This window comes from Felis catus, chromosome D3 (assembly GCF_018350175.1).
Source record: "Felis catus isolate Fca126 chromosome D3, F.catus_Fca126_mat1.0, whole genome shotgun sequence".
In the NCBI taxonomy this organism is placed as follows: domain Eukaryota; kingdom Metazoa; phylum Chordata; class Mammalia; order Carnivora; family Felidae; genus Felis; species Felis catus.
In genome coordinates this window covers 27725469-27749608 of record NC_058379.1, presented here as the reverse complement: position 1 = coordinate 27749608, position 24140 = coordinate 27725469, and the positions used below count along the sequence as shown (strand labels likewise).

Sequence of the window (24140 nt, the reverse complement as noted above, 5' to 3'; positions counted from 1 at the left end):
TGCCCTGCAGCCATCCACAAAGAGCAGAGCCCCTGCTCTGGGGCCCATGCCCTCCACCCCAGCCCGAGGGTGTACCCCTCTGTCTGCCTGTGGGCAGGGATGCTGGGCATGGAGTCCCCTCCTCACCTGCCTTAAGTGTAGCCCTGGGGTATCCAAGAGGCATGGTGCTGGCGGGGGACATCCAGGAAGCAGGGAAGACCTAAGCCTACTTTTGTGACATGGTGGCCTTCCTGGGTCTGAGGTGCATGGCCTGTGCATAGGAACACGTGTAGGTACAGGTGAGCCAGGCCAGCATCCCAGAGAGCAGCTTTTCGGATGGTAACTCAAATGCTATTTTTATATTAAAACAATAAATATGTGATGACATGGAAGCAAATTGTACATGAATTTTTAAGATTGACCATGAGACTGGGGCACCTGGGTGGCTCAGTCAGTTAAGCATCTGACTCTTGATCTTGGCTCAGGTCATGATCTCATGGTTTCATGAGTTTGAGTCCTACATCAGCTTTGTGCTGACAGCATGGAGCCTGCCTAGGATTCTCTCTCCTCTCTCTCTGCCCCTCCCCCACTCATGCTGTGCCCCCTGCCAAAATAAATAAATGTTAAGAAATAAAAAAAAGATCAACTATGAGATTTTTAAATATACTTTTTAGTTTATATACTTACATTTTGAGAGACAGAGAGAGGGAGAGAGCGAGCAAGCAAGTGAGCACAGGGGGAGAGGCAGAGAGAGAGAATCCCAATCAGGCTCTGCACTGGCAGTGCAGAGCCAGACACGGGGCTCAAACCCATGAACTATGAGATCATAACCTGAGCTGACACCGAGTCTGACACTAAACTTACTGAGCCACCCAGGCGCCCCAATGGACCATGAGACTTTAAAGACATTTTCCCCAGAGGGGTGTCAGGGCAGGGCCCAATCCTGGGGAGGGGTGGGCACCAGACTGGGAGGGCCTAGGGCAGGCAGGGAAGCACCACACTTGTGGGGTCTCAGCTTACCCTTGCTCTCCTCTCTGGCCAGTGTCATCACAGCTTCTATTCACCTGGCAAGGGTCCCACACTGTCCATCAGGTCAACCCCTCACAATCCCCACCCAGACCCCCACCGCTGGTTTGGCAGTCTTTGGTGGAGGCTGCTTCTCAGCATGCCCAACCACCTGTGGAGTTGACTTAGCAAGAAGACAGGAATGAGCATGCAGTGCAGAGCCAACCTCACCTGTCCCGGGCAGGAGTGAAGGTGGTGAACCTGGGGAAAGCCTGCCCTCACCTGGACACTCCAGGAGTGACCACAGGTGGGTGGACTGCTGAGTGGATAGAGGGATGGAAGGACAGGAGGCTGGACGGAAGGAGAAATGCATGAATGAGTGAACAAATGTGTGGATAGGAGGGTGAGTGGGTGGCTGTGTAAAAGGATGGCAGTGGATGGAGAGATGGCTGGACAGTCAGATAGGCAGGTGAATGGGTACAAGGTCATCGGGGGGTTGACAGTCAGATGGTGGATGAATGGGTACAAGGGGTGGGTGGGTAGATAGTCAGATGGGTGGATGAATGGGTAGGCAGGTAGGTAAGAACAAGGCTCTGAAACACTACTGGGTAGAGGGAGCCTGGACCCTGAACACTCTGGGACACGACTGTGGCTAGCACTTGCTCCATCAGGAAAGCAAAGGCACGATTAGAGGAACTACGGGGAGATGCTGATCATTCCCCGGAAACCTAAACCCACATTTGATGTCTTCCTGCTGACCCAGACATTCCTCCTCATAAGGAGTCCAGCCAAACCCTGCTCCAGAAAATCAAATTATGGGGCCTGAGTCCAATCTGGGTTGAGGAATTAGAGGAATTTCCTAAGGGTCAGGACGGCAGGGGGAGGCAGGCAGGAGGCCTGGGCGCCAGTCCCGACCCCTTGCCGGCCATCTGTCGGCACACTGCCAGCTGTCCCCCAAGAGGGGAGAGAGGGGACTGGCCACTGGTTGAACCTCATTCTGCCCCACTTGCCCCCCCCTCCCAGATAGGGAGGAAATGGTGCAAGCAGAAGCAGAATCCAGGCCTGGTAGTGTCAAAGCCCCTTTGCCTGGGAGGGCATCATTTCCCCTACCCTCAACACTGCCAGCATGGAGACTTGCTCCCAACACTGCTGGCCAGGCCTCATGGGGAGCCCATTTTTACCCTGTCACCCCTACTGTGGTCAGATGGTACCCACAGCTGCGGGGATAGCTTCTGGCCAGCACACAAGGATGGGCACTGAGCCAAAGCTGGAGCCTGGGCCGTGGGGTTCACACAGGGCGGAGTCCATGTCTGCCTGTCCCACCCAGGACTACAGTGTTGCTCCCAAGTCAGTGTAGGGCCTGGGCTGTCTGGGCAGGAGGAGGCTATTCTTAACCTCAAAGCAGTGGAAGAAATTGCCAAGGAAAGACAAACCAGCTTGACTTTGTGAAAACGAACCATTACTGTACATCCCCCCTTCCCCAAAAAAAGGGCCACGTATTGTGGTTATGGTTTTTTGGTTTTGGTTTTTAAAGCTGACACCATTTACAGTAACATATGCAGTGAGCATTTCAGACAAAAGACAGATGATAACTTGCTTCTAGACCTTGACTTCATCACAGTGGAAGCTGGTGAGGGGCACGTGGGGACATGTCACATTAGCCCCTCTATCTCTGTGCATTTACAACCTTCCATAACAGAAAGTGGGAGAAAAAATATAAAGACACCCAAAAGACAATCAACACCTTAGGATTAGGTCTTTGTAACATCCAGCAGTAAAGTGACACCCTTCATCTATAAGGTACTCTTGCAAGTCAATAAGGAAAAACCAAAACCTCAACTCCAAGTGAGTAAAGGCTATAAACAAGGGATGTGGCCAGAGTTATAAGATGCAGAGCAATGAACGTGGACACCATCAAGCGTGCACGCACCCTGAGAAAAGACTGGAAGGAAAGGCCTTTCAGGTCGCTGGGGCACTCTGGGTGGCAAAGTTCTGTACCCACCAGTGTTGCCAGTGCTCTGTGAGGACCCGAGTTACTGCTATAGTTGAAGGTAAGGAAGAGATGGAAAAGCAGCCACCTGCCCTAGCAGGCCGGCAAGTGAACAAGGAAGCCTGGGAATTCAGCTCCCCAGGGGCCTGAGCAGTACCCCTTGCAGACCAAGGGAAGCAGAGGGATTTTCAGGGAGCTGATAGAGCCATAATTGGATTTAGCCTGGAAATTAGATTTCCCCAGCAGAGGAGGTACCCCTGTTGCAAGTGACCAGATGCCATGGTGGGGGTGAGGGTTGGAGAGATGGCCCCTTAGTGACCTCCTGCCCCCAGGCTATCCACACAGGCACCCAGCAGCACCCATCTGATGATCATATGGAGGACAACTCACATGTGCAGGGAGAACAGTCTGGGGAAGGAGGGCTCTTCCCCTGTGCCAATGGGGCACCCTAGGCCAAGTGCAGGCCAGGTCCAAGGCAGCACTGCTTAGCTCCAGGACAAGGGGGATGCTGAGCAGGTAGTCAAAAGGACAAGGGGGCTATGGCAGTACTTGATGCAGGAGGCTCAGGGACACATCAGGCAGGGATACCTGTAAGGGCCCAGAGAGCTTGAAGTCTGGGAGCTGAGAGCCTGGGACTAGGAGTGACTGGGTGACTGTGGGCTGGACATGGCAGAGGCAGGCCTCACCTGGATGCTAGTGCAGGGAGAGGCAGGTGAATATCCCAGCTGCTTTTCCTCGGTGGGAGGCCTGAGCACAAGGGGCCACCATGAGAGGCACCTAAAGGGGTGGCCTGAGATTCCCACTGGGGCAGGTCTCAGATACTTGCTCCATGTGCCAGCTATGGCACACCCCAAGTCTCCTTGGTTCCCTGGGAAGTGCCTGTCAGAACTCATGGAATGGAGATGGATAGCTCTCCCCCAGGCCCCAGGCTGGCATTCAGGGAAGTCCCCTTGCTGTCCCTCCTGTACCTGACCCAGATTCCAGCTGCAGCCATAGCCCAAGGGTGATGCCCTGCAGGTTCCAAGTGTGGGTATGGGCAGCAAGGATCCACCTCCTCTGGGGTCTCTGTTACAGCCAGTCCAGGAGCACCCCAAGGGCCCAAGTCCCCAGGGCTGGGGAGCCATGGGGCTCCAAATGGAGAGGGTGGGGACTGGCAGTCCCACTGCCCTCTCTGCTTGCACCAGTAGCCACCCACTCCACGTTGGTCATGAATGGGGAAACTGGGCGGGGGCCAATGGAATGGTCAAGCGCCAGGGTATCCTACTGTGTGGAAGCTGGCTAGTTAGCTGCTTCCAACACCAATGCCACCAAGGGAACTTGAGTGGCTCCCCCATCTCTTCCAGCAGAGACTCATACTCACACCCTCCCCAACACACACTCTATCTCAAGGACAGCAGAGCAGCACGCTGGGGCAGTGATGAGGGTTCAGGCTCAGAGTGCCACCCTACCACACTCTGGGGTGTGCAAAAGACCAAGGCATTCCTGAGGAGGGGGCTGAGGCTCATGGCTAGGCTGGGACCAAATGCAGACAGATCCGATTGGCACCAGAGCCTGGGAGCCCAGTCCCTACTGAGGGGCCAAGGGGCCCATGAAATATCCTGATAGCCCCACCGAGGTATAGCTGGGCAGCTGTCCAGCCAGGTCAAGGGCTACAGTGAAGCAGATACAGCAGTCACCCACACTGGCTACCAGCCTGTGTATACCAGGAACGCCCTTCCCCGCCCCCCCACAAGATGGTGGACCCCCTTCTTCCTGGCCCCCTCTATCACCATGGCAACACCCAGGCTTCTCTGTGAGGGACAGAGCCTCTTTGTGGTGGCACAAAGCCCCTTTGAGGGGCAGTGGAGGTGCAGCCCCCAGGAGCCTGTGGCCAATAAGCCTTTGGGGGGGGTGTGGTGAGGCAGGGCCCCTCAGCCCAGCTATCCCCCTCTTGCGTTGCAGAGCCAAGGAAGCTAGTATGGGAGAGCCTGGTGATTAGCAGCTGGAATGAAACCCCCCACCACAGTGCCACCTGCCCCAGCTGCCCACAGAAGGGTTCTTGGGATAAGCCCCACAGCTCTCTGCTAGAGTCTGGGGGATTTTCCATGTCTTCCTCATCATTTTGACAAGGAACACATTCTGCCTAGATAAGTGGCTATGGGGAAACTCCTGCCTGATGGGAAACCAGGCTCAAGACCCAATGGGGACTGGGCACGGGAAGTGCTTGGTGGGCAGACAAGTCAGATGACAGCAAGTCTGGCAGCAGGTCTGCTGAGGGGGCTGCGCATGGCATCCCAGCTCATGGTCCCTCGCTTCTCTCACCTGGCTTCCCCTCCTATAGGGGGTGCCTATCTTTGCCTGCTGGCCCGGGGAGAATGCAACTGGCCCAGTTCTGTGGCCTAGCGCAGGCCTGCTGCAGAAACAACCTCAGGACAGACTTGTGTAAGAGGGAAACTGGCTATAACATAGTTTGCTCTAGGGTAGGGGAAATGAGGCCTTGAGGGCAATGTGGGCCTGGTGACAGGGACCCAGCACAGAGCACTCCTGCCCACACTCCAGTGAGGAGGCTGCCTTGTCAGGGCCCCATCCCACAGAGAGGGAGGTTCACCCTACCAGGCTCCCAGCAGTGGAAACCCTCCCCACCCCAGCCTGTAGGTCCTTGCCACCCTGACGGCTGCTGACCAGGCACTTGGCAGTGCCCCTGCATGCTGGGCACCCTGCCCGGCAGCCCTCCCCAAGCAACCTCAATCTGACCCACTGCAGCTTTGCTAACTAAGCCACTGGGGTGGGGGATCATGGCCCTGGGGCAGCAGCTGGGGGTAGAGCTGGCCCCAGGAGAGATCAATCCCTTTGTGGGCAGCTCTACACGGGTCCCAGAGAGGCTGCCAAGGGACCAACCCTGACATGGCAGTGTCCACTGAGTCAATAAGCACCCCCTCCACCCCCACCTCTCCCTCCCTGTCTGGTTTCCCCGTCACATTCCTGCTAGCTGCTTGCGGGCACCAATGTGCCTGCACTGGACAATCATTAGCAATAGCAGGTCAGTTTTCTCCACAGCCCTGGGAGGGATGGGGGTGGTGGGGCCTATAGAGAGGGGGGCTCCCAATAAAGCCCAGCCCAGGTTCTCACTATCCTTGTTGCTGGGGCCTGGGCTTAGCAGGATCCTCCTCAGCCTCCTAAAGGAGGTTCCAGGGGAAGAGTGAGATGTGTGCAAAAGTTGGTCCCTCATTTATTCCCTCATTAGGAACACTGGAGACCCTAGCAGGGAGACTCTGCCGGGCCTTTCCAGTACAGTGCCTGGGACAGGACCAACAAACACCAAGGTGGCAGGAAGACCCTCCAGGAAGACCCGAGAGGATGGCTTCAGCCATGGCCACCTGGTTCTAGATGGTTCAGAGGTGAGTGTGGGTGAAAGAGTAGAGCACGCCCTGCAGAGGGAGGTTCCAGGCCCTTCCAGCCTTGCTCCTGGCCCCACAGCATCAAAGGGCCAAGTCCTCTCTAGTCTGTTTCTGCCCAGGGTCAACAAGCATTTGACCATGGCCAGCTCAGGCCTCTCCTGGGGCCCCCAGGAACATCCCTTCCCTCCCAGAAACGTAGCTGGCTACCAGCCTTGCTGCTCCTAACCCCCTCTCCAGGCTGGGAGCCAGCTCAGCTGCTCCTGAAGCTAGGGAGTGCCCATGGCAACAGGTCCAGACACCACCAACCTCCAGCCAGCAGCAAACTCCCGCCTTTTATATGCAAATGACCCAGTGGGAAAGGGCAGGGGGCTCCACTCCACCAGCCCCAGCACAGACTTCAGGCCCTGCACGTCCTCTCTGGCTCCCCTACCCACCCACACATACCAAGAGAGCCTGCTAGGGGCTGGACTTGTCTGTGTGTCCTACCCCTGCCCAAAGGAGGTGGGAACACTGCAGAAGGCAGCTGACAGTTTGGGGGCCTCCTAAAACTCACCTGCAGGCACATGTGAGCAGCCACCCACAGAAGCATGAACACACCCCCCCCCCCACCAAGGATGCACGATACACCCACAGGCACATTTACACCCACCTATGCTGTGTGGTGGCTGCTGAGCTCACTATAGCTGCTCTGTGGGGCCTCACCTGCCCCACCGGAAAATGGGTGGTGGGTAGCCTGAAAGTCCTGACAGGTCCTAACTGGGGGAGGGGAAAGTAGGACTAGCACTCTTTAGCCATTGTGGCTCATGCTAAGGGTCAGCATCCTACACAGACCCCGTTACTGTCCAGAACACTGCAAGGCTGCTGCGCCCCATTCAGACCTCTGAAGCCAGGCCTGTCTGTGGCACCACAGTCTGCAAATGGCCCCAGTCTCCGGTCCACACCGACATCTCTCTGTAGCAGGTGAGGGTGGCCGGGCCACAGACCCCGGACAGAAGCACCCAGTCAGCACAGAACTGCCTACAGCACACCAGCACCCTGGGGCAAATCCTACTGCCTTTGAAGGACCTGAAAAGAGTTGCTTTTCACTATATTACATTTAGCATATTTATTAGCACAAGTATTAGGGAATAGCTGACACATGTCCTCAAAAGGTCAAAGAGAGTGTTGAACTGATGAATTGGGAACACACCATAATGAAAAGGAGCAATCTGAAATGATGACCCAATGGAGATTTTAAACAAACAACAGCAGACAGGACACGGCAGCAAATCCGCAGAGTGAGGTAGCAGAAAGCATACTCGGGGCAGTCCTTCCAAAGCAGCAGAAAATGACAAAAAGTTGATGAAAGAGGGAAGACAGGAGATGTAGAAAATGGATCCCGGGGCTAAACTTCCACAGAACAGGAATTCCCTGAGGCAGGAAGAGTGGATCGGCACCCCACAACATTGCCAGAAGCGGGCTTTCTGTCCAGAAAACAAGCTAAGAAAAGTGTGGATATGCCTATTTCTGGCATTTTACAATTCACTCTTGGTAGGCTGATGTTTTCCCCAGTCTCCTAAACATTTGATATCGGCTCTGCAGTATGGGAAGGAGGCCCACCCCGCCTGATCTGCTGGCTGTGCAAACGTTCCCAGTACCCAGGCGCACTGAAGTCTGGGTTCACATTCTCCACCAGGCTGTCCACATCCTGGCGGGGCTGGACATCATCCATCCCCAGATGTCAGCTGCACATCGTCTTGCCCACTCACCATCTCTTGTGTTGCAGACACTTTTACAACCAGGAATAGCTGACAGCTTTGTTAAACAAGATGCCTGGCCTCCTTAAATCAAGATCTTTAAAAAAGTTAACCTAGCTCTGAAATTCCTTAAGGAAACTTCATAGTGAAATTCCTGGATTTTCAGAGTCATGATTTGCCATTCACATGATCCATCTTTCCCTGGGAGGGAACAAACATGGCTCCCTGGGAGCTCACCAGATTGCCTAGAGAAGTCCAGGCTATTTCAATTGGGGGGGTCACCCTACCATAGGCAGAAGCTCCAGGCAACATCCCTTGGGGTACAAGGGCTGCTGAGAGGTTGAACTGTATTTTCCAGCAATGCCCTGATATGCCATGTGCCTTAAGATGACTAGCTGTTCCTAGCAGTCCTTTGTTAGCTGCCTGTGGGGAGTATTTTTACTGTCTCAGGATATCTGTGCATCTGTGGACTGATGAGTATAAGAGATTAGGTATTAAAAAAAAAGAGAGAGAGAGAGAGAGAGACACTAGATATGAATCCATGAAACACAAAGTTCAGCCAAGCCAAACGACGACAACAACAACAACAACAACAACAACAACAAAAACCCAAACGATACACACAGATGCCTGTACACACACAAACATGAAAGTTAAGTATACGACGGATGTGTTCATTAACTAGAAGGTAGGAACGTTTTCACAATATATTTGTATATCCAATCCTTACAATGTACATTTCAAACAGCTTAGAAGTTTATCAATTACACTCAGTGAAACTGAAAAAAAATGAAGTAAAACAAAGGAACATTTTAGCTATTTTAATTTTACAAATTCAGTTGCTTAAAAATAAACTTGAGGGGTGCCTGGGTGGCTCGGCTGGTTAAGCATCTGACTTCGGCTCAGGTCATGATCTCATGGTTCATGAGTTCGAGCCCCGCATCAGGCTCTGTGCTCACAGCTCAGAGCCTGGAGCCTGCTTTGGATTCTGTGTCTCCCTCTCTCTCTGCCCCTCCCCTGCTTGCTCTCTCTCTCTCTCAAAAATAAATAAACATTAAAAAAAAATTTTAAGTAAAAATTTTAAAAAGTAAACTTGAAAAATGTAAAAAAAAAATTCCCGGGGCGCCTGGGTGGCGCAGTCGGTTAAGCGTCCGACTTCAGCCAGGTCACGATCTCGTGGTCCGTGAGTTCGAGCCCCGCGTCAGGCTCTGGGCTGATGGCTCAGAGCCTGGAGCCTGTTTCCGACTCTGTGTCTCCCTCCCTCTCTACCCCTCCCCCGTTCATGCTCTGTCTCTCTCTGTCCCAAAAATAAATTAAAAAAAAAAAATTCCCAACAACACCCATCTCTTGTGTTCCATATGCCTTTTCTTTTATATTTTAAAATAAAAAAGATTATAACAGAGTACTATGAACAATTGCACACCAACAAATTGTATAACTTAAATGAACAAATTCCTACAAACACACAATCTACCAAAACTGACCCATGAAGAAACAAAACCTGAGCAGACCTGTAACTAGCAGGGAGACTGAATCACTATTCAAAATCCTCTCAAAAAAGAAAGGCCCAGGACCAGATGGCTTCACTGGTGAATTCTACCAAATATTCAAAGAGGAGTTAACATTAATATTCAAACTGTCCCCCAAAATTGACAAGAAAGGAGCAGTTACTAACCCATTCTACAAGGCTGGAATTATTACCCTGATACCAAGCCATAAAAGAAAATTATAGACCGGGGCACCTGGGTCGCTTAGTCGGTTGAGCATCCAACTTTGGCTCAGGTCATGATCTCACAGTTCATGAGTTCGAGCCCTGCATCAGGCTCACTGCTGTCAGCAGAGAGCCTGCTGTGGATCTTCTGCCCCCCTTTCTCTCTGCCCCTCCCCCCCCTCAAAAATACACATTAAAAAAATTATGGACCAATATCCCTTATGAATATTGATGCAAAAATCTTCAACAAAACACCAACATACTGAATTCAGCAGTATATATATTTTTAAATGTTTATATATATATTTTTGAAAGAGAGAGAGAGAGGGCAAGCACGTGTGCACGCACACACTGGGGAGAGGCAGAGAGAAAGGTAGACAAAGAATCCCAAACAAAATCTGTGCTGTCAGCACAGAGTCCAACATGGGACTCAAACTCATGAACCATGACATTATGACCTGAGACGAAATCAAGAGTCAGATGCTTAACTGACTTAATTGCCCTGGCACCCCATGAATTCAGAAGTATATTAGGATTATACATCATGACCAAGTAGGATTTATTCCTAAATGCAAGGATGGCTTACCATATGAAAATCAATCAACATAATACCCTGTATATTAACAAAATAATGGGGGGAAATGGTCATTTCATTGGGGAATAAAAGACAAAATTCAACACTCTTTTATGATATAAACACAAAACAAACTTGGAATAGAAAGAAACTACCTTCATATGATAAAGGCCATACATAAAATGTTACATCATACTACGTATGCTACACATCATATTGTCACCACAGCTTACATCATACTCAATAATGAAAGACTTAAAGCTTTTCTCTTAACATCAAGAAGGCAGGGATGCTGCTTTTGTCATTTCTGTCCAAGTCTTCTATTAAATATCTTGGATCAAGAACTACCCTACGACGCATCAATTGCACTACTAGGTATTTATCCAAGGGATACAGGTATGCTGTTTTGAGGGGGCACATGCACTCCAATGTTTATAGCAGCACTATCACAATAGCCAAAGTATGAAAAGAGCCCTAATGTCCACTGATGGATGAATGGATAAAGAAGATGTGGTATATATATATATATATATATATATATATATATATATATGTATATATATATATGGTGTATATATATATTATATATATCCGTATATATTATATATATATATATATATATATATATATATATACATATACATATATATATAATGGAGTATTACTCGGCAATCAAAACGAATGAAATCTTGCCATTCACAACTACGTGGATGGAACTAGAGGGTATTATGCTAAGCGAAATTAGTCAGAGAAAGACACATATCATATGACTTCACTCATAAGAGGGCTTTAAGATACAAAACAGATGAACTTAAGGGAAGAGAAGCAAAAATAAAAACAGGGAGGGGGACAAAAACATAAGAGACTCTTAAATATGGAGAACAAATAGAGGGTTACTGGAGGGGTTGTGGGAGGGGGGATGGGCTAAATGGATAAGGGGCATTAAGGAATCTACTCCTGAAATCATTGTTGCACTGTATGCTAACTAACTTTTTTAATTTAAAAAATGAATTAAATTTTAAAAAAAGAGGAAAAAAATCTTAGATCAGTAGGCAGGAAAAAGAAATTGGAAAGGAAGAATTGAAATAATCTGTTTATAGATAACATCATTCATGTAGAAAATCCTCAAGATTATACACACACATACACACACACACACACACACACACACACTCAGAACTGATAAACAAGTTCAGTGAAGTTATAGGGTACAAAATAAAAAAACAGAAATCACTAACAACGAGCAATTTAAAAAGGAAATTCAGAAAATGATTTTAGTTACAATAACATCAAGAAGAACAAACTACATAGGGATAAACTTAACAAAGGTGAAGAAGGACTTGTACACTGCAAAGTATATAACCTTCCTGAAAGAAATTAAAGATGACATACATAAATGGAAAGATATCTCATGCTTCTGCAATGGATGACTTGGTATTGTTAAGATGTCAATATCACCCAAAGTAATCTACAGATTTAATTCTGTCCCTATCAAAATCCCAATGGCATTTTTTACAGAAATAGAAAACTCCATCCTAGAAGCCATATGGAATCTCAAAGGGCCATGAACAGCCAAAATAGTCATAAAAAAGAACAAAGTTGGAGGTCTCACACTTTCTGATTTCAAAATTTATTACAAAGCTATAGTAACCAAACTGTGTGGTCATAGCATGAAGGCAGACAAAGACCAGTAGAATAGAAAAGAAATAAATCCTCACATATATATGGTCAACTGATTTTTACAAGGATGCAGGAAGGAACTGTCTTTTCAATGAATGGTGCTGAGAAAACTGGATATCCACGTGGAAAAGAATGAAGTTGAACCCTTATCTTACAACATATGCAAAAATTAACTCAAAATGCATCAAAGATCTAAACGTAAGACCTAAAACTATAAAACTCTTAGAAGAAAACACAGGGGAAAAGATTTGTGATGTGGATTTGGCAATGATTTCTCGGATATGACATCAAAAGCATAGGCAACAAAAGTAAAAATAGATAAATCGAACTATATCAAAATTTAAAACTTCTGTTCAACTGACACAATCAACAGAGTAAAAAAGCAATTTTCAAATCATGTATCTGATAAGGGATTAATATCCAAAATACATAAATAACTCCTACAACTCAACAACAAAAAACAAATAACCCAATTTTAAAAATGGGCGAAGGATGTGAACAGACATTTCTCCAAAGAAAAATATATAAATGGTGAAGAAGTATATGAAAAGATGCCCAATCTTACTAATGTTAGAGAAATGCAAATCAAAAGCACAGTGAAATGTCACCTTACACTCATAGATGGCTACTCTCAAAAACACAAAATAACAAGTTTTGGTAAGGATGTGGAGAAATTGGAGCTCTTGCACAGTTAGTGGGATGTAAAATGGCATAGCCACTATGAAAATCAATACAGTGGTTCCTCAAAAACTTAAATATAGAATTACTGTACGATCAACCAATTCCACTTCTGGTTATATATCCAAAAGAACTGAAAGCATGGTCTTGAAGACATATTATACACCCATGTTCACAACAGCATTATTCATAAGAGCCGAAAGGTGAAGCAACTCAAGTGCCTACCAATAGATGAATAGAAAAACAAAATGTGACACAGACTAATGGATCATGGACCATTATTATCAATGGAATGTTATTCCACTTTTAAAAGAAAGGAAATTTTGACACATGCTACAACATGATAAATCTTGAGAACATCATACTAAGTGAAATAATCCACTCATAAAAAGACAAATACTGTATTATTCCACTTCTAGGAGGCATCTAAAGTAGTCAAATTTATAGAAAGACAAAGTGGAATGGTGGTTCCAGGGACTAGGGGGAGGAGGTAATGGGTCCACCAATGTTCATTAATGGAAACAGAGTGTGAATTTTGCAAGATAAAAAAGTTCTGGAGATTGGTTGCACAACAATGTGAATATACCTACTGATACTGAACAATACATCTAAGAATAGTTACAATGGTCAATTTTGTGTGTATTTTATCAAATAAACATTTAAAAAGAGCCATCTTGTGTAATAACTTAGAATATGCAAAACATTCTTTTAAATAAATAGATAAAAGATAAAAATTCAAGCATACATAGAGTTGACTATTTAGAAACAATGAAAAACTTATTCAGACATTATACATAAAAATGTATGGATTATAGAATGATGGTGGTCAGGGGTTGAGGGGTAGAGGAAATGGGGAAATGCAGGTCAAAGGTTATACACTTTCAGTTATAAGATGAGTAAGTTCCAGGGATCTAATGTACAGCATGGTGACTATAGTTAACAACACTGTATCGTATACTTAGAAGTTGCTATGAGAGAAGTCATTGGTTAATGCTCTCACCATAACAACAAAACAATGGTAATTATATGGGATGAAGGATGTGTCAACTAACTTTATTATGTTTACCACAAAATGTTTACCATTTTGCAATACACATGTGTACCAAATCATCACACTGTATGCCTTAAATTACACAATATTATATGCCAATTATATCTTGACAAAGCTGGGAAAAAAATAGCCAAAGCTATACTCAGAGGTAAATTCATAGTTTTAAATACTTTAATTAGAATACAATAAAGAATGACTATGAATACGAGTACACCAGAGCATAATGAAGAAACACTAAAACATCCTTTGCAGCAAGTTTCCTAAGTTTTCTCTCTGCCTATTTCTAAAGCTCCCCCAGGTATAATACCCAGACAATTTCTAACAGAGAGAATCAACAACATAACTGATTCCAAAATAAAGAATACTCAAATGTGGTTTAAAAAAAAAAAAAAAGAATGAAGGGGCGCCTGGGTGGCTCAGTTGGTTAAACATCTGACTCTTGATTTCAGCTTAGGTCATGATCTCACAGTCATAGGATCTAGCCCAGCATAGGGCTCTGCGCTGGGTGTGGAGTCTACTTAAGATTCTCTCTCTCCCTCTGCCCCTGTCCCCCACTTGCTCTCTCTTTCTCTCTCTCTCAAATAAAAAGTTGAAAAAATTTTTTAAAAATTTAAAAAGAAGGAATATGAATAAAGTCCTCAAACCAAGATTCCCATTGAAAAGACCAATGCAACTCTGACCACCTTTTACATGCCAGAAACAGAAATCTCTAATGTATAGAGTTCAGAGAGAACAGGACCTAAAGAAGATACAGAAAATTAACCTGTAAGCCTAGGATCACACTGTAAAGTTCTGTCACCAGCTCTTAGGCCCGTGCACACACAAAACAGACACAATAAATCTAAACCTTCCCCTGCTGCCACAAATGGTACCAAAGGTGAGGGGGTGGGCAGTGGGGACACAGACCACCTTGGCCTCTGCTGGATTACAGGCCAGAGCAGACTGGCAGCCACCATGGCACCTGGCAAGCAGCAGGTTTCTGTTGCAAGAAGGAAGCAAGGATGAGCGGCTGGAAAACAGTATCCACACCAACAGAGTACTGTGGCTCCATGCAGGGGCTGTACTGAGGAATCACAGCATGTGCTCTATGCTGAGGCCAATTTTTGCAAGAAACTGGAGAAATGTCAGGAGAAGGACTGCCTCAGGCCCTTGAAGGCTCAAGAGAATGCTGCCTTGCTGAGGGCATCTCTACATCTAGAATGATGCAGAGAGTGAGTCTACATAGACCTTCACTCAGGCAGACCCTGCTGAGTCTGGAGGTGGGTGTGGCAAGAAGCAGGGCTGCTGCTGTCACAGGGACCAGGTATGGCTTTTATCCTGAAGGCAACAGGGGGATCTCATGTGAGGGAGAAACCAGACAAATATTTGCTGAAGGAGTCAATAAGAAAACCAGGCCCAGCTCAAAAGCTTTCCCTGCCTCCCAACCAGCTTCAAGGAAGGGATAGCTGACACTCCTCCACTCTCACCCAGCCCCCTCCTCCCACCCAAGGCAGCTGTTCTCAGACCAGGGGTCTTGTCTGAGGTTCACTCCTCCTGCTCATCGACTGTGGGGGTTGCTCTAAGCAAGCAGAGCAGGACAGCTGGAGTCATGGAAGGGGCTCCATGAGCAAGGGGGACGTGCCTGCCTGCATGCTAGGCCCAGGCTTCCCACAGGGCACGAGGCTTCTGCCTGTTACAGATGGCCGCCTTCCCTGTACCATGCCCCTGGGGAATCGCCCACCCCCACCCCTGGCAACACTACAACTCTGGATGTATTGGCCCCATAAAGACAAGAGCCTGCAAGCAGAAAGGCTTAATTAAAAATTAACCAATGCCCTTGTTTCAAAGGTTTGGCAAATAAACGTCTGGAATTATTTCTTCAAATACAAATACTGAGATAGTCTCATTATAACCAATAGCTCCCTACAGATAGGCAAATGCCAGAGAACTGTCACCAAGAAGACTGGAAAGGGGAGGATGCGCTTGCCTGGAGCAGGCCTGGGAGCAAAGCCCAGCTCTGCTTGCTGAGCCTCAGTTTCCCCATCATAATCCCCCACCCCCTTGCTGGGAGGCCTAAAAGAGAAGATGGTTTTGGTCCCACACAAGTCCCTGCCTCAGTTGTGGTCCTAGCCATGGCCTGCCCACCCTGGGACTCTGGACAGATCACCTGCCACCCTGGGTGACAATGAGCCTGCCACTAACCTTGGACAGATGGCAGGTGAGGCTGATAGTCTGTGCCCATTGAGGGGGCAGGGAGCAAAATGGGGAACTTTGGTGCCATAGTCATTTGGCTTCTGTGGTTCAGTCTTGTGGCCTCTCCCAGCCCTTCAGGCACACCCAAGGGAGCCTGGGCCAGCAGGATCCAGGAGGCACCTCCCTTGGCCTTGATCTTGGGCCTGGGGTGTGGGAGGTGAAGAAAGATGCTGTTTTGTGAAGGGTGGGCCTTGCTGGGGCTGAGACCCCTTTATCTACACCATCCCAGACTCCTCAGTGGCCCAGGCCTCACTTTCCCCATCTATATACTTGGTGCCCCCCACCCCTAGGCACTGTGGCTCAGATCCCATGGGCAGCAATGGCCCATGGGAGTGCCAGCATCTCCCTCCAAGGCAGAAATTGAAGGCCCTGGGAGCATGGGATGGCAGCATCTCTGCAGCCTCATTATCTTGCAAAATGCAGAGAGCAGCAAGTACATTCAGACGAATGAATGGCCTAATTAGGATTTCACAGAGAGTGAAAATATTTTGAAAAGAAAAAGTTTAACTAAAGGCATATTCAAAATACCAAACTCATCAACTGCTAACATCAACCTGGCAAGATGTGCCATGGGGGTGGGGTACTTCTATCTCCCCACCTGATAGTGGGCAGTCTTCCTATGAGTGAGATAAGCTGGGGGTTGGGGGGCTGGGTAAATGCAGGGCCAGGGTAAATGCTACTGTGGGCTTGCAGAGACTGGCCAGGAGAGCCAGCACAGCACCATCTTGCCTGGTGGCCTGGGCGATGTAGGCCTCAGTAGGCTGGCCCTGCCACACTGACCATACCACCAGCCGTGAATCACCCTGTACGAGGGATGGCACAGCCAGAAGCTGGCGCAGCGCTCATGCCATAACTGCAGCAGACCACCAGCTGTGCCAAGTTCTTCACAAGGCCAATAGGGTGAGCAGAGCCAGGGTATGAACCCAAGTCCCACCACATAGAATGTTCTTCCTTCTGCCCTGCCTGAGAAGAATGGGTTGTTGGAGTGGGAAGGGGTCTGGGGCTCCCCTGGGGATTTGCCCACCTGGATATGACCCATGAGTCTAATCACAAAGGCCCTCAGATGCCTGGCTGAGAGTCACAAAGGAGAGACAGCAGCCGGTCTGCACCAGGCTCTCCAGCCACACCAACAAGGGCCCAGCAAAGGCTCTACGAGGGCGGGAACCTCTTCTCAGTAAACAAGAGTGCTCAGAGGAGGGACAGGCTCTCTTGCAAAGGCTCCGAGCCATGGGGAGACCAGCGTAGGACATGCCACAGATACACACAGGGAGGGCCGACTGTCTCCAAAGAGTGCCAGGCTAAGGTGACTCCCACAGAAGTCACAGGGAGAGGGACCTGACAGAGTGGTTCCAACACACACATGTAGGGTAAACGTGCAGAATAACCATGACTTTTGAGGACGAAGACTGATTGAGGGGAAGCTCTGGCCTGATCTTAATCTTTAACTAGGCAGTGGGTGTCGGCTAAGGGCTGGGAGCTTACCACAGACACCGTAAACCTGAACACATTACACGATGCTTCCAATTTCCAGTGACAAAAAAATGTTAGCCAAGAAATGGTTCAGATACAAGTGAAAAACAAAGTTAAATCCTCACTTTCTATTTCTATCAAAATAAATTCTAGATGAATGAAATCTTGAGTGTAAGATGTTAAACTACCTCAGGGTAAGATAAGGGTGTATTTACCTCATTAGGTGCTCAGGAAGGACAATGGGATAACTGAAAAGGGAAAACATTCAATGGATTTCACCACAAAATATGAAAGATCTCTGAAGATGAAAAACTGTCCTAATCAAAAATTGAAAGATGGAGAAAGAATGTGCAGTAGGCCAACAGATGAGGGATGAATTCATACTTTAATAATAAAGACTCCTATCAATGGCTGAGATACACATCAAAACGCCAAAAAACCCCAGCATGGGGCAGGTGGTCACAGGAGCATAGCCATGCTCAGCACAGCTGCGTGGAGGCCAATGACAAGGTCACTGAGGGGCAAGGCCAGGCTGGGGGTGGTTTCCCAGAGGTGGTATTGGTGCTGGCATGGCTGCAATGGAGGGCACCCATGTACCCCAGGTATCAGCATCACTCCCTTACTGCCTTCTGGCTCCCCCTTCTCGGGGAGCCCTGCTACTCTCTTCACTACCTGGCAATTCTACAGGTGGTCACTTTCTCTGTAGCTGCCTCCTCAGCCAGGCTGGGGGCTTCCCAGGGGCATGTCTGTGCCTGATGTGGTCACAAAACCCAGTGTCTGATATAGAGCTCAGCACAGGGGTGCTGAATGGCTGAAGGCGAGTATGGGAGATACATGGGTGCTTGCCATCGATTGCTGTCTCAATTTAGTCCCAAGGCCTCCCCATCCCTATCTCCCTTTTGATGTGGGCAGGGCTGCACCCCAGGGCCTACAGAACAGGGAGCCCCTAGCCAGGGCCCAGGTTCTGCTTCCCAGTTTGTGAAACGGTTTCAGCCCAGAGCAGAGATGGCACGAACGCCACTACTATCCCTCCAGTGCCCATGGCAGACATGACTAATCAATTACTATGGCAGATAAGAATAATCAATCACCACATTCGAGAAGAGCAGGACAGAAACAAAAGAGAGGAAAAGGCAGAGAGAAGCACAGAGAAGACAAGAGAAAAACTGGGAGAAGACCAGGAGGAGGTGGCAGGGATACACAGGGACAGAAAACAAGCAAGCAGTGCTAGGAAAGCGGGCAAAAGCAGCAGGCAGGATAAGGGAGACCCTGTGACCAGAGCTATCATTTGGTGTTTGGCTGGTCTGCAGACCTGAGGCCTGGTGGCCTACCAGGAGTTAAGGGGGGCAGGGGCCAGCCCCCTGCCAACCTTGCCCCTAGAAACCATGTCACTCATGCCACAAAGCAATGCCAGGTTCTGAGCCCAGGATGCAGCCTGGGCCTCTTCATCCCAATCCAGAGGTCCCCATGTGGCCCAACAGCCCACGACTGAGATGCCTGGCCTGACCTTGATCTGCCCAGGTGGTACACCACCAAATGGCAGCTTCCCACACCCACGGTCACGTGGAACAAGGAAGAAGGAGCCAGGCCCTGTCCCTCCCTGTTCTATAGCCCTTGGCATAGAACACTGAGGTGTCTAGAGGCCTGGGGTCTCCCAAGTTTGTCGCCTCTGCCTTCTCCCCACCACTTGAGTATGTCACTGGCTGGGCCAGGCTGTCCCCGCTGGATACACAGTACCACTGAGAATTCACAGGACTGGGTTGACCAAGCCTCCCATGGAGACATCACCCAGTGGGGCAGGAGCAGATGCCCAGGCTGGGGACTGGGCACCCATACTGGTGGAACAAGAGTGACCAGAGGCATTTTTATGAGGCATCTCTGTAAATACAGCCACCACAGCAAACCCTGAAAGACCAGGGTTCAAACAGGACATACCTTCCCACCATTCAGAAGGACCTGGGGGACACAGGGACCACACAGCCTCCCAACTCTGCCATACTTCCCAAGCACCATACCCTAGTCTTGCTGGAGGAGTGACTACCAGATGAACCCACAAACACAGGTAACATCCAAGGACACGGGCCAGCATGTGATGGCCTGTCCCCAGCTGGTAGCTCTAGTCTCCCCTGGGCAGCAGGGACCACCTGAGCTAAGAGCCAAGCCTGTTGGGCTATGCTGATACCAGACATGGCTATAGCAGGCATCCAAGTCAAGGTAAGTGAGGATCAGATCCAGCCAATGTCCTGGTTGGTCCACCCCACTGCAGGCTCACCCCTCAAGCCAAATATCAACCTGGTGGCTGCTGACCACACTCAGGCCATCCATGAGTCCAAGCACTGGGAGGCCCCCATGCCCACCCCTGTCTAGCGTTGGGGCTGTGCCCACCCAAGTGAGGCTGACCAGAAGAATACACCACCCTGGGTCATAGTCCATCCCTCAGTCAACCACACCTGCCAGGCCCACTAGGACACTCTGCTGTCCTATGCGAAGAGGGGGATGTCCCCAGGCCAAGCCTTGGTTGCTTACCTATCTGGAGGGGAGATTAGCATGTCCCAACATCCATCCTGATGTCTCCAGATCCTGCAGGAAAACCAGAGGATACCTTGTGAAGCCAACCTGTTGGGCTAAGTCCCTTCTAGATGAAGCCAGACCCCTGGTGGGGGCACTGTCATCCCTGACCCCGAGGTCATCCTGTGGCGCTCCTGATGTGTACCCACACGTTCATGCACATTCTCTTATCCCCACTCACCTGGATTACCGCTACCACGGTCCCTTGTAAATATTTCTAATGCTGTTGACTAGCTCCTTCAACACTGATTGTTCAGCTCTAGAATGATAATAACGTCTTCCCCATTCCAGAAAGCTGGGTGTGTCTTGTTGTGATAAACAGCACAGCAAGGAGAACTTCTGCACCAGGATCTCACTGGCCCTACCGAGTCGAACCCAACACCCGCCTAGTCCTGCTCTCCCCACCTGGACCCCACTCCTGCCCTGTGTAGCAGGCCACCTGCCTCTCCTGATGCTCCTTGGGGCCAGCCCAGAACTCATGTCCCTGTGAGAAAGGCAGCCTAACTTCAAGATCCCAGGACCCAGGGGCCAGAGCTATAGCTAGGAGTACCTCACATGCAGGAGCTGTAGCCCCGTGGGCTTCCTGTCTCAGCTCATGACTCAGGAGACACATTCCCTGTCATTTTATCTAGGCCTGGGGACGATGCCAGAGAGTGTGTTATAAAAATGAAAAAACAGGGTGGAGGGGCACCTGGCTGGCTCAGTTGGTAGAGCATGCAACTCTGAATCTTGGGGTTGCTAAGTTTGAGCCCTACGCTGATTGTAGGGTTTTAAAACAAAACCCAAATCTTTAAAACAAAAACCAAAAACCAAAACCAGGGTGGCACAGAGAGGAGCGGAGGTCTGAGAAAGTCATCCCTGGGGGGGTCAGGGGTGATAGAAGCTCTCTCCCCTGGGCTCTACAGTGTTTTCCAGATTGTTCCGAGCCTCTAATTTCCTCTTGTGGACATGGCCTATTTGGGGGCCCTGCGAGTGGGTGTCCCTGCCTCACAGTAGCCCCTTCATCATGAGGAGGGGTTCTGAGTCACAGTGGGATCAATGGAGGAACAGGATGCATCGGTTCAGAGGCAGGAAGAACGGTGGCCTGAGCCAGGGAGCCAGGCATGTTTGCACGTACGCCTGTATCTGTGCACACTCACTCTTGTGTGTGCCTGGAAGGGCAATCTGGGAGGGAGCCTGCCCCCCTGCTGCATCCGCCCTGCCTGCAGCAGAGGAGCTACTGTTCCTACCCTGAGGTCCGAGGCTCAGGGAGCAGCTTTGCTTGGAGTGTGACATTTCTGGGACACTTCTGCTTTTGGTTTAAATGTTTATATAGGTTTTGTCCCACAGAGCACCACATGCCTTCCCTAGTCCTGATAACTGCCGGCCTGGCCTCTTGTTCAGTGCTGGCCTTGTGCAAAGCTTCACGAGGTGCTGCCAAGTGCCTCATCTTACTCTTTTTTTTTTTTTTTAATTTTTATGCCTCATCTTACTGTTGCCAAGTGCCCTGGATTGGCCCAACACCCCATTTTACAGATGGGGAAACTCGGTCCAGGATTTGAACTCAGGTCTTCCTACTCCCTGCACCCCCACATCAGCGGGGGATATTTGGCTACAAGAAGAGCATGTTCCCTCCTGTGGGGCTCTGGCCAGGCTCAGAGCTCCATAAATACAGAGGAGAGCCAGTATTAGACACCAGTGGGGGGTAGGGGAGGGCATTTGCAGGGCTGCTGTTGGGGAGAGGGCACTAAAGGTTTCCTGCAGGAGGGTAGGGGGAATGGGAGGGTCTGGAGGATGTAGAGTGGTGGCAGCTTTGGAAGGCCCCAGGTCCCTGGGGTGCCCCTGTCACAGGACACTACATAGGTGGGGGCAGGGCAGAGCCCTGAGGGAGTGGACATATGTGACATATGAAAATAGAATCAGTGATGGGATTTGTGATGAGAGCGCAGGGGGTACCTGTCTTGAGAATCCTTTCTTGAGCCCTCTCAGGGCTGACTTGCAGGCTTTGGGGTCACTCATCTGGCCAAGGACACCTGAATAAGGGAGCCTGGGGGCTGAGGGGGCCACCAAACCTGCCCCTTATCGGGCTCCATCCTCAAATGGGGAGGGTCCTGAGAAATGGAGCAGTTCCATCTGCCTATAGTAACCTGGGCCTCCTTTTGCCATGGGCCTCCTCACACTGGGTGCCCCAGAAATCTGTCCAGTCTGCCCCCAGTCTTGGGAAGGTCTGCTGCATCTCAGGTGGGGGCAAGAGCCCAGGACACAAGGGGCTGCCAAGCAGCCAGTCCTGCAAAGCCATGGACTTGTCGTGTGTCCGTAGCATGAGGCAGCTCCATGAGCACAAATGGAATCCAGAGGAGAGACAGGGCCCAGGCTGGGTGGGTGGGGCAGGCAACTCAGGGCTGTGGCAGGTGCTGAGGAACCCGCGTGGGGGGTCAGGCAGGTCTGCCTAGGAACCTGCTCTGCACTCAAGCCTCATGCCCTCCTCCACCATAAGAAATCCCAATGTGCTCTTCCAGGCCCCTGGCCACTTTGGATACAATGTGAAAAGGCACCCACTTCTGTTGCACCTTCTTTCACAAATGAACAGAAGAAGTGCAGCCTCATCCTGACTGGCTGGCTCAGAATCCTCACCTGGGTGGTGGCAGGGTCAGCTAAGGAGGCCCTTGGGGCACAGGCCTGAAGAAGGCCTCACTCAGGGCCTTTCGTTGTCCTTGCCCAAGCCCCATTCAGTCCCTGCATCTCCTCTTGCCTGCACCAAAGGTGATGGGGGGCTCTGGTGGTTACTGAGGGGCCTCACCTCAGGGATCCTTGCTCCTCTCCAGCTTGTATCCTGGACAGGCAGACTGGAGAAAGCAGAGCTCTGGCCCTACCAGGTGCCTCAGGGAGGGGTCCCAGCACAGAGGGAGGCTGGGTGGAGCCAGTCTTGCCTGCCATGGTGGTCCCTGGTGCCCTCTGGTGGCCGTATTCAGCTAGTTGTGGCTTTGCTAGAGGCTGTTGGCTCTTCAGGATCCACTGAAGCAGTGGGAAGGGCCTGTGCCTGACACACAGTAGGGGAAAGGAGGAGGGAAAGATGTGGATGAATGAAATAGGTGTCCATCAGCTCAGGGCCTGACCTGTGAAATAAGCTGAGATGTGCAGCTGTCCCAGTCAGGAAAGCCCAATATGGGATCCCTGACCCCATGTTCCCTCTGTTTATTCCCTGATTCTGGGTCTTCTGCTGAGCAGCCCAAAAACAGCATCATGGTCTTGATGGAGGCTGATGTCAATAAAACAGATGCCTTCCCCTGACTTGAGCCGCCACTGAGAAGTTCCCAGAACCCCTTTTGGCCCCCCTGGCAGTCCTCAGGGCTTGCCTCCAAGACAAGCTTGACCCCCACTCCCTCCCACTGCTGAGGCTAGGCCAGGTCACAGGGCAGATGCTAGGGGCTGGCTAGAGCTCTAGCATGCCTAGTGTCCTTGCTTCCCAGCTGTGTGTAACTCTTGGCTCCTCTGGAAGGTGCAGGATCCTACTGCTCATGCCCCTCAGGCCTGGCCCCTGGGGAGAAGAGAGTGCAGTATATCTATCTTGAATCCTTATGCAGCATAAATAGGGATGGAAGTACAGTCCTGCCTTTACAGAGCCTCAGAGATGCAGAGACCCCTGGAACTGGGAAGAGACCTGAGGGGCCACCTCTGGGGGGGGGGTGCCATGCAACCCCAATATGGCATGGTGGGGGGCTAACTTAGCAGGACTGAGGACTGGCCCAGTTCATCTGGGAAGGTCTTGGTCAGCAAGTATTTGCGTCTGTAGAAAAGACTATAAAGAAGATCAGGGCAGGGCTGGCTTGGCTGTGACCTTCCTAGGCCAGCACCAGACACCTGAGCATAGTGAGTGCTCTGTGCCCAACCCCGTGCTGGGTGCTAATGGACCATAGACTTGAGGGAGCAGGGGACAGACATGGCACTGTGGGTGGGACAGGGCAAGGCTGGGGGAAAGCATGCATTCTTTTTTTTTTTTTTTAACATTTATTCATTATTGGGAGACAGAGAGAGACAGAGCATGGGCATGGGAGGGGCAGAGAGAAGGGGAGACACAGAATCTGAAGCATGCTCCAGGCTCTGAGCTGT

General features: G+C 49.9%; 1 protein-coding gene across 11 annotated transcripts in view; it reads right to left on the bottom strand.

Annotated features, from left to right (window-relative positions):
* The window catches only part of ARVCF (ARVCF delta catenin family member), a 60538-nt gene that overhangs the window by 30482 nt on the left and 5916 nt on the right, over nucleotides 1-24140 (bottom strand). For all 11 annotated transcript variants that reach the window (XM_011287895.4, XM_045042136.1, XM_045042137.1 and 8 more), the window contains one exon: nucleotides 20010-20063. The gene's annotated coding sequence lies outside the window, so the exon portion shown is untranslated. The remainder of the gene's footprint in view (nucleotides 1-20009; nucleotides 20064-24140) is intronic.